The sequence below is a fragment of the Parus major genome, chromosome Z (genome assembly GCF_001522545.3).
Source record: "Parus major isolate Abel chromosome Z, Parus_major1.1, whole genome shotgun sequence".
Classification (NCBI taxonomy): Eukaryota; Metazoa; Chordata; class Aves; order Passeriformes; family Paridae; genus Parus; species Parus major.
Window position 1 is genome coordinate 1,084,298 of NC_031799.1, and position 8,828 is coordinate 1,093,125.

Here is an 8,828-nt window from a genome sequence, read left to right on the forward strand (position 1 = left end):
ATTCCATTCCATTCCATTCCATTCCATTCCATTCCATTCCATTCTATTTTAGAGTCACAGAATCACAGAATGGTATGGGCTGGGAGAGATCTTAAAGATCTCCTAATTCCAGCCCCCTGCCATGGGCAGGACACTTTCCACTAGCCCAGGTTGCTCCAAGCCCCATCCAGCCTGGCCTTGGACACTTCCAGGGACCATGGGGCAGCCACAGCTTATGTGGGAAATACCTTTTCTTGCATTTTCTAGTATTTTATTATACTTTATTGGCCCATTCTCCGTAGGATTGACTATATATGGGGGTTTTGTGCAGAAGGGAGCCATGGTGTATTTTCTATCCTTGCCTTCAGTTCTCTTTTTCTTTGACATCAGCACCTTTTAAAGCTGCATCGCTCTGCTGGGCTCGGTGGAGCAGGACATGTTTGAGGTTCAGACTGAGGTGGTTGCAGGTGGCTGCAGAAGCACTGAGGCTGATGTGCAGGGACCAAAACGTGACCTAACACCTCCTGTTCTAGCAATTACATCTCTCAGGACGCTAATTTTAGAAAGAGAATTGAGCTGGCAGGGGTCACAAACAGTGGATGAAACCCTGATGTTCTGTTTGGTGGAGAGAGGGCTGAGCCAGTGTTAAAAGAACGAAGAACAGCAACAACAAAAATGAAACAGAAAAATATCTCTAGAAAGTTTTTCTTTTCCTGACAAAGAGGTTGTAATTTGTGTAGTTGTGTTTTGGAAAGATTGCTGATGAACCATGTGGTCCTGAATTACACACATGTGAACAAAACTCCAGGGCAGGGGAATCCTGACCCACAAATCCACCAAGCTCCCATCTCTGAGATGGACTCTGAGCATGACTCAGGACATGTGTTTTTTTTCTCTAAGGCAGCATGGAAGGCAGGGGGATGCTTGGGGAGTAGAGGGATCCAGGTGAGACATTGTACAGCTGTAGGACACACAGAGAACCTGGGTTGTAGCAAAAACACACTTGAAGGACTTCCCTAAATGCTTGATCCCAGATCCTGCTCCGTCACAGCCAGTCAGAGTATTTGGATTTCTGTTTCTGGTGATCTTAAGAGACTGGGACAGTAGGTGGCTTATGATGGGGGTAAAGGGACAGGGGACAGGTCCTTGGATGAGCAGGAAGGACTGACCACCCAGCCTCTGCTGCAGCCAGGAGAGGGGCAGTGCACATTGGTGTCTTATTCTCCAGGGATGTTTTACTCTAGTGTTTTGCTCTCAGCATTTCTCTGGTGCTGGGCTGGCTGGGCTCCTGCAGCGATCTGGAGAGATTCTGCTAATGGGATCTGACCTGATGGCTTTGAATGTTTTAAGTAAATTAAGCACAGCTGCTTGGAAAATCCAGTAACCTTAACAGCACCACAGCTCCGTTGTCTGCATTGTAATTACAGCGGCAACCACTGGGAAGTTCTGCTTTCTGGTTTACTTTTAAATAACTTCTGAGCCACCCTTTGATCAACTACTTCATCCCCAAGTCCTGCCTGTCCTCTCCCAAGGTTTAACCCTTGCTGTCTGTCTGATCACGGTTTCAGTCAGTCACAAAGGCAAGCAGCTGATCGCAAAAATTACTTTTTCTCCCCAAATATATCTTGTAATTTCAAGCTGAGGGAGAATTTTAAGCCAGAGCTTACAGGGTGCATGCAGACTGCAGACACTGAGTGGAGTTTTATGGCCCCTGGGGAAGGGGAACTTGAAATATGCATATTTTTGTTATGCTTTAGCCAAAACCCTTTGTATCCCTGCAGTGAAATGGGTTTTCTGTCACAGTGACAACAGTGAAAGGACTTAGATTTATGTAGGAAGCAAAATTAGGAGCCTAATTAGTTTTTCCCTTGTCAACCCTTGAGTGCAACTCATGCTTGCAAAAGTAAATGGTCAGCTCATGGCACAGGCAAAGCTGTGTGCTCCTTCTCTGCATTAAAAGCTCACACCACCTTCTCTGTAGGAGCTGCATGGGTTTAAATTTCTGAAGGATGTCTAGGATTAGGGAAATTACTTGGGGTATTCCTTCAGAGCCTGCAAAAGGGCATAAACCAGCTATGTTTTAAGAATGTCCCAGTGCAAGGAGGTTTGCTCAGCATCGTGGGGTGCTGGTGCCACCTCGAAAGCAGCGTGTTCAGGGCACCAGAGCTACTGCAACCGAGGTCATGTTGTATTTGATTATATAATCACAGAACGGTTTGGGTTGGAAGGGATCTTTAGAGGTTCCATCTGTTTCCATCTCCCTGCCATGGAGGAACACCTTCCACTATCCCAGGTTGCTCCAAGCCCAATCCATCCTGGCCTTGAGCACTTCCAGGGATCCAGGGGCAGCCCCAGCTGCTCTGGGCACCCTGTGCCAGGCCCTCAGCATCTTCATCATGAATCAGGGTTCTGGCTTCCCTTCATCCTGCTGGACATGGGATGAATTGTCTCACAGAGATCTGAGGGTACATTTTCCAGCTTGTTTTCCAACCTGATTCCTTCTCTTTTCATCCAGGCTCTGCAGGACAGGCAGATCCCAGCTGTGGTGTCCTGCTCTGCTCTCTCATCTGCTGTCAGCAGCACGTTGTTGTGTGTCTGCCTTTGAGAGCAAAGAGGGTGCCTGTGCATGTGATTTGGGTGAAAACACTGTCTGAGTGTGATTGAGGTTGTAAAGTTTATGAGATTCTGTGTTTTATGGTAAATTTTAAATTGACACTGCAATCAGGAGCATTAGGGTCTGTAAAGGAAAATCAGTGTGATGTATTGCAGAGCAAAAGGTGGTAATTTCCTCTCTTATATTGATCCTATCAACAGCAAAGAATGAAGCACCTGCTTCTTGGAGGATGGTTTTTGTAATGCATTCATTTTATGTAATTATGTAATTTTATTATTTATTATATGGAGGTTTTCCCCCCTTTGCTGCCTTTCCCTCTCCCCCCATTTCTAGAAGGGTGTGATGCTGTCTTACCTACACTTCACACCTATAGATTTCAAAGCCCTTTCCAACCACAGCTGACATTGTTGTTTCCATTTTCACACAGGAAGGGGAAAACTGGAGATTGGAAAGGATGTCAGCCCAAAGATGCAGCCAGGTCACTCCTTCTGAGCACAATCCACACACTCAGTTCTTTCCGAGCTGGGAGGGATGATCTCAGGGCAGGTTGTTTTGTTGTTTTGTTTTTGCTGGAAGAAACAGTCCCTTGCAATAAAAAAACCCCAGCAGTAATCATCCCAAACACTCTCCTAGGCAATGAAACGTCCATGTGTGCCAGGGCATGGCAGAAATGCCTTTTCAGAATATGTTTTCTGTGTGGGATTTTCTGCAGGGGTGTGGGTGACTTGGCTCCCGTGATTCTAGAGGGCATCTCCAGGGCACTGCCCTGTTTGAGGCAACACAGGCTTTCACTGAAGCTCAGGAAGAGTCTGGGGAAGTCAAAGACTCTTTAGAGCATGTGAAGGAAGTGGTCAGAGGCCTCTGGGAGGAATTTGGGGGTCATCTGGGTATGAAAGGAGATGTGAGATGAGCTCTTTCCTAGACTTAGACCCATTACAGCTGAATCACAGCAGAGAGGTTTTTTATGATGTTTAGTTTTCAGATATGCCAAGAAGATTTAAAAAGAACTGATTGCAAAAGCCATGGACATTTTAAAGTAACATATGATGGGGATTTCTTGAAGATGCTGTAATACAGCCTACTGTAGCAGCATCTGCTTCCCAGATTAACAGAGGGTTTGCAAACAGCACTTGGGAAGCAACCTCCAAGATTATTTCAAAACTGCAGAACAGATTTGGCGAATGATTTATGATATGGATTTGCATATCAGTTGTTCTTTCTCCTTTCTTTGTCAAATTTATTTGTTTCAGTCCTATTATGCAGAAGGCACACAAGCACTGGAACCATCCTGGATGTGCCAGGATTGTGCTGCTCAGCACAGCAGGGGCCTGAGAGTGCAGAGCTGCAGGGCATCCCCATCCTATGCAAATGAGTTTTATTTTGGAGCTGTTAAATCCTAGACCAGGAGCTGGAGGTAGGCTGTAGTGGCAGACAGAAATACCAGCTTGATGCCCAATCTCCTTTTAGAGTCAGTGGGTGTTTGGCCAGTGGAGCATGGAGGGTGTTTCACACCCCAGAAGAGATGCTGAAGTTTGAGTAACTAAATGGCTCACCAAACACCCAGAATCGTTCCAACTGCAGTCCATGGCTGCTGGGGCAGCCACCACATGTGTAGTCACAATTCAGCTGCTGGCCATAGGTGTCCATTTTTACCCTAGGACATGTTACTTAGTCTCCATCTGTCAGTAAGGAGGGATGCAGGTCCAGGGTTTTGCCTGGCAAAGCCAGGCAGGGGCTTGGGATAGCTTAGGGAGTCCAGTGTAGCAATGAGAACCTGGATGAAGGTGACTAAAGCCAGGATCTGCATGGGCTCCCCAGCTGAGATGCCTTAATTGGAGCTGAGTCCCACTTGCTATGCCTGGTGGGGCTGTGCAGGTTTATCAGGCTGTCCTGGGGGATCACCCCCTGGCCTGGACAAAGGGGAGGGCATGCCCATGGTCTGTGCTGGCTGTCAGCCCAGGGCAGTCCTGTGCTTCAGGTCAGCTAAATTCCAGCTGCTGGGTGGTCAGGGCTAGAGCATGGATGGCAGCCTTGGAAGTCCACTGGAAATATGGGGGTTCTTGTTCTGTTGAGGGTGGGGCTATTCCCAGTGTAGGCACTCTGGAGAAATCTGTGGTGTCCTCAGCATGGACATGGACCTGTTGGAATGTCCACAGATGCTCCGAGGGCTGGAGCTGCTCTGCATGAGCCAGGCTGGGAGAGGTGGGGGTGCTCACCTGGAGAAGAGAAGACTCAAGGGAGAGCTCAGAGCCCCTGCCAGGGCCTAAAGAAGGCTTAGAAGAAAGATGGGGACAAAATTAACAGGGTGTGTTGCAATAGGACAAAGGGTGATGGTTTTAAGCTAAAGGGGAACCAACTGTTAGGAAGAAGTTCTTTACAATGAGTATGGGAAAACACTGCCACACGTTGCCCAGAGAAGCTGTGGATGCCCCAGTCCTGGAAACATTTCAGGTCAGGCTGGACAGGGTTGTGAGCCACCTGATCTAGGTGAAGATGTCCCTATTCATGGCAGGGGGACTGAACAAAATGGAACTAGGCCTGTAAAGGTCCCTCCCAACCCAAGCTGCCCTGTGATTCTGTGATAAAGGCTCTTTCTTCATGTGGGCTTGACCTGAAGGGCAGGACAAGCAGTCTACATCACCAGTTTATTTGGGAATCATCTTTCCCAGCCCAGCAGCACAGCCCAGCCAGGTGATGGGGAGGTCAGTGTGCTGAGGAGAGGCAGAAGCTGCCACTGCTGGCAACACGTGGTGAGAGGAGCAGCCGCGTGAGTGAGCTGATGTGGCACGTCAGTGATGTGTTCAGGGAGGGTAATTAGAAACCTGAATGTCATCTGCAGGAGGGTGTGTTCGAGGCATTCTGCAAACCACCCCAAGAAGCTAAAAGGGACCTTGTGGCTGAAGGGGAAGCCACAGGCAAGCCTGGTTGATTCGTAGCTTCTCATCGCACGTGTGTTTTGGGAACGGGAGAATGAAGCCTGGGCTGCGCTCAGCAATGCCCATCCTATTTTGGAAACTGCTGCAAGAGCACCAGGGCATCTTCTGGTTCAGAGGGTGGATCACGAGTGTGCTTATTCCCAGCCACTCTTCTTGGAGGGTTAATGAAACTGTGATTCAGGTGCAGCCTTTTCTTAGCCCAGGAGCTCCCATTTATGGAAGTTCCCATACAATTCTTTTGTGCCTCCAACAGTGATTTGAATGGTTTTAGGTGGAATCGTAGAATCGCAGAATCATTCAGGTTGGAAAAGCTCTCCAATACCATTGAGTCCAACCCTGCCACCACTGACCCGAGTCCCCTGGTGCCACATGCACATGGCTTTTAAACCCCTCCAGGAGTGGGGACTCCACAACTGCCCTGGGCAGCTGTGCCAGGGCTGGACAACCCATTCAGTGAAGAAATCTCTCCTCATATCCCATCCCAACCTGCCCTGGCTCACCTTGAGGCCATTCCTTCCTGTCCTATTGCTTGTGAGAAGACACCAGCCCCACCTGCCTACAACAAGGTGTTGCACTGCCAGCTGAGCTCTCCTTGCTCTGAGGAGCAGCTGCAGTGAAAGACCTGTGGAGAGAAGGAGACTTTATATAGAAGTTAGAGCTGAACTCTAACTTCCAACACCTGTCAAGGGAAATGTGGTGCCAGCTTCTGCCCTGGTGCCGGGGGGAGGTTGTGCATCGACCCAAGAAGAACTCATGAGCTCATCAGAACTCATGAGCTCTGCCATGAAGCCAGGATCCATTGCAGGATTTTTGCAGCTTCCCCTGTGAATTTTGCCCTGAACAAAGATGAAGGTGTTGGCCCAATGTGGGCATGTTGACAGTGGCCTGCATTAAGCTCTTTGCCCCCTTGCTGATCGCTTTTGGCTGTTGAGTGGCAAACAAGCCATTAGTCCTCAACAGTGGTGGCTCCTTGTGGGTTAATGATCTGAACAGGGCCCTGGCTAAGGAAGGAGGTCATGCTGGAGAGTCACAGCAGCTGCATGCTCTTGGAGCCACGTGGACTCATTTGCTGCAGGGGAGTCCTGTTCTCAGGGCTGATCATGGCCCTGGGGCTCGTCTGCAGCCACTCCGTTCTGTACCTCACATGTGCTCCATGCATTGCCTACTGCCTGAATGTCCTCTGACTGCCTAAATATCCTCGGGCTGGTGGTCTTAGACACATGAGGAGGAGAATGAGAGGCCATCACAAAGGTTACCCTTCATGGTTTTGCTCTGTTCCTTGAGTGTATGTGCAGAGCAGTAATTTACCAGTGTAATAGATTGGGTAGGCTGGTCAGAGCCTGTTGGTTTCTCCATCCTGGCATAGTCATCCAGGTATCAGCTGGACTTGGAAAATATTGTTGATGCTTTCCCATGACAATAATGAAATGAGAATCTCATAAAGGCTGAATCAAGATCGCTAGCTCTGTCTGAAAGCTGTGAGAGGGATCCCAGTTGCTTCCCTGTGTCATGAGTAATGGGAAATAGTGCTAGTGGAGCCTGCAGTAGTAAAAACATTCAAGGGCTGCCTGGAGAAGAAAAAGAGATGCTTGAGTGATTGATTCAGTCAGGAGCCTCTTGGGGAACCTGGGAAGAGAAGACAGAGTCTCCATCTCCAGCTGCCCCATGACAACAAGTGTCTCCTTGCCTTGGTTTCAAGCTTCTCGTATAAAATGGAGAGACTGCACACATTGAATGGCTGTTCCTTGCTTTGCACTAAGCCTTGGCAGAGACATCCTGTTGCCCTTGTAGCTTCCATGAGTAGGAAGGAACCTCTTGACCCTGGCCAGGACTCAGGTACAAACCCAGGTTCAAGGACAGATGTGAGCTGGTGGTGCCATTTTAAAGAAAATACCCCAGGTTATGGCTTCTTTGGCATGCAGACAATGCATTTCCACCTGACTGCTGAGCCACAGGAGCATTTTCCATCTGAGCACTGCTGTATCATATGTTCCCAGTGTTGTAGTAGCCACACTGGTCTTCCTCTCTGTCCTCACCCAGGAGAAGGCCTGGGCTAGCCCCCCAAATTGTCCTAGGGGACCCTATTGATAAGGTGGCTGTCTGCTGGTGGGGATCTCACACCTTGAGTTGTTCTGAAGTGGAGTAAAGCACCCCAAAACATCCTTCTGCCCATCTCCTTCATCAGCCCTGAGTCCGGCCCACCCACATGGAGGTGTCAGCTTCTAGAAATGCCAGCCCCCTGTCTCCATCATTTAGAAGGCCGGGAGCTTCTGTAGAGCTCCGTTTCTCCAACAGGTTTTCCCAGGCTAAGAGGGGCAGAGAACTTTTATGGGCAGTGTTGGGAGAATGCTGGTCGTACACCTTCCATCTCTGCACCCCAGCACTTGTGGAATGTGGATTTGTTGTGGGTTTGTACTGGATTTGTACTGCAGGTACTACTGAGCTGCCACTGGTACCTGAACTGTGGGTGTAGGAAGCCCCGGGAAGCTGATCATCCCAAGGGGCCGAAGTGTAATGTTTATCTGGGGTGGGATGGGCGAAGAAGCCCAAAGCTGCTCCGGTGTGATCCGTTCCCGGGGTGTTCATCTCCCAGCTGTCACTGGAGATGTGATACAGTGGGAGGATGGGGTGGGCTTGCACCTCCGTGGCACGGTGTTGCTAGGTGATGTTGTGATACAGGGAAGGGTGATGAGCAGAGGAACTGACCGTGGGAGCACGTGTGGTGGGAGAGCAGGAGCAGGCCTGGCTCCGTGTTTTCTCATCGTCCCGGCAGAGACTTCTCCAGAGCTGACCTTTCTCAACCACATCATCAGTCCTGGATCTGATGAGGGGTTATGTTTTGTGTGTTTTGCTCTCTATTTTTCCTTAGGAGATGGTCAGAGGAGCGAAAGGAGCATCACCATTTTGAAACAAAACCAAGGGTACTGGTGAGTACACACAGGGTGAGCTTTGTGGGGAGAGCTGGCAAACAGGATGCAGGCTGGGGAGAACGATGTGGTTGTCCTGATACCTTTCTGGGGTCTTGGGGTTCTGATCTGCCCTTCAGTTACTGAGATTTCCTGTGGGAGGGGAGGTAGTTTGCTGTGTTAATGGATCAGCACAAATCATCTTTACCACCACCACCACCACAGTTCTGTGCTGTCATCAACGACCAAACCTCTAATTGCTCTTCCTGTAAATCTGTGGAAGATGCTCTCATCAATATGTGTGTTCTCAGTGCTGAGTGCTGGAAGGAGCAGGCGGCAGATACACTGGCAGCTGCACAGGAGTGCACCAAGCAACAATATTTGTTAATGCTT

General features: G+C 49.2%; 1 non-coding gene across 1 annotated transcript in view; it reads left to right on the top strand.

Annotated features, from left to right (window-relative positions):
- The window catches only part of LOC107215757, a 76,896-nt gene extending 68,435 nt beyond the window's left edge, over positions 1-8,461 (top strand). The window contains exon 4 of the transcript XR_004500529.1: positions 8,399-8,461. This is a non-coding gene — a transcript (uncharacterized LOC107215757). The remainder of the gene's footprint in view (positions 1-8,398) is intronic.
- The last annotated feature ends 367 nt before the right edge of the window (positions 8,462-8,828 follow it).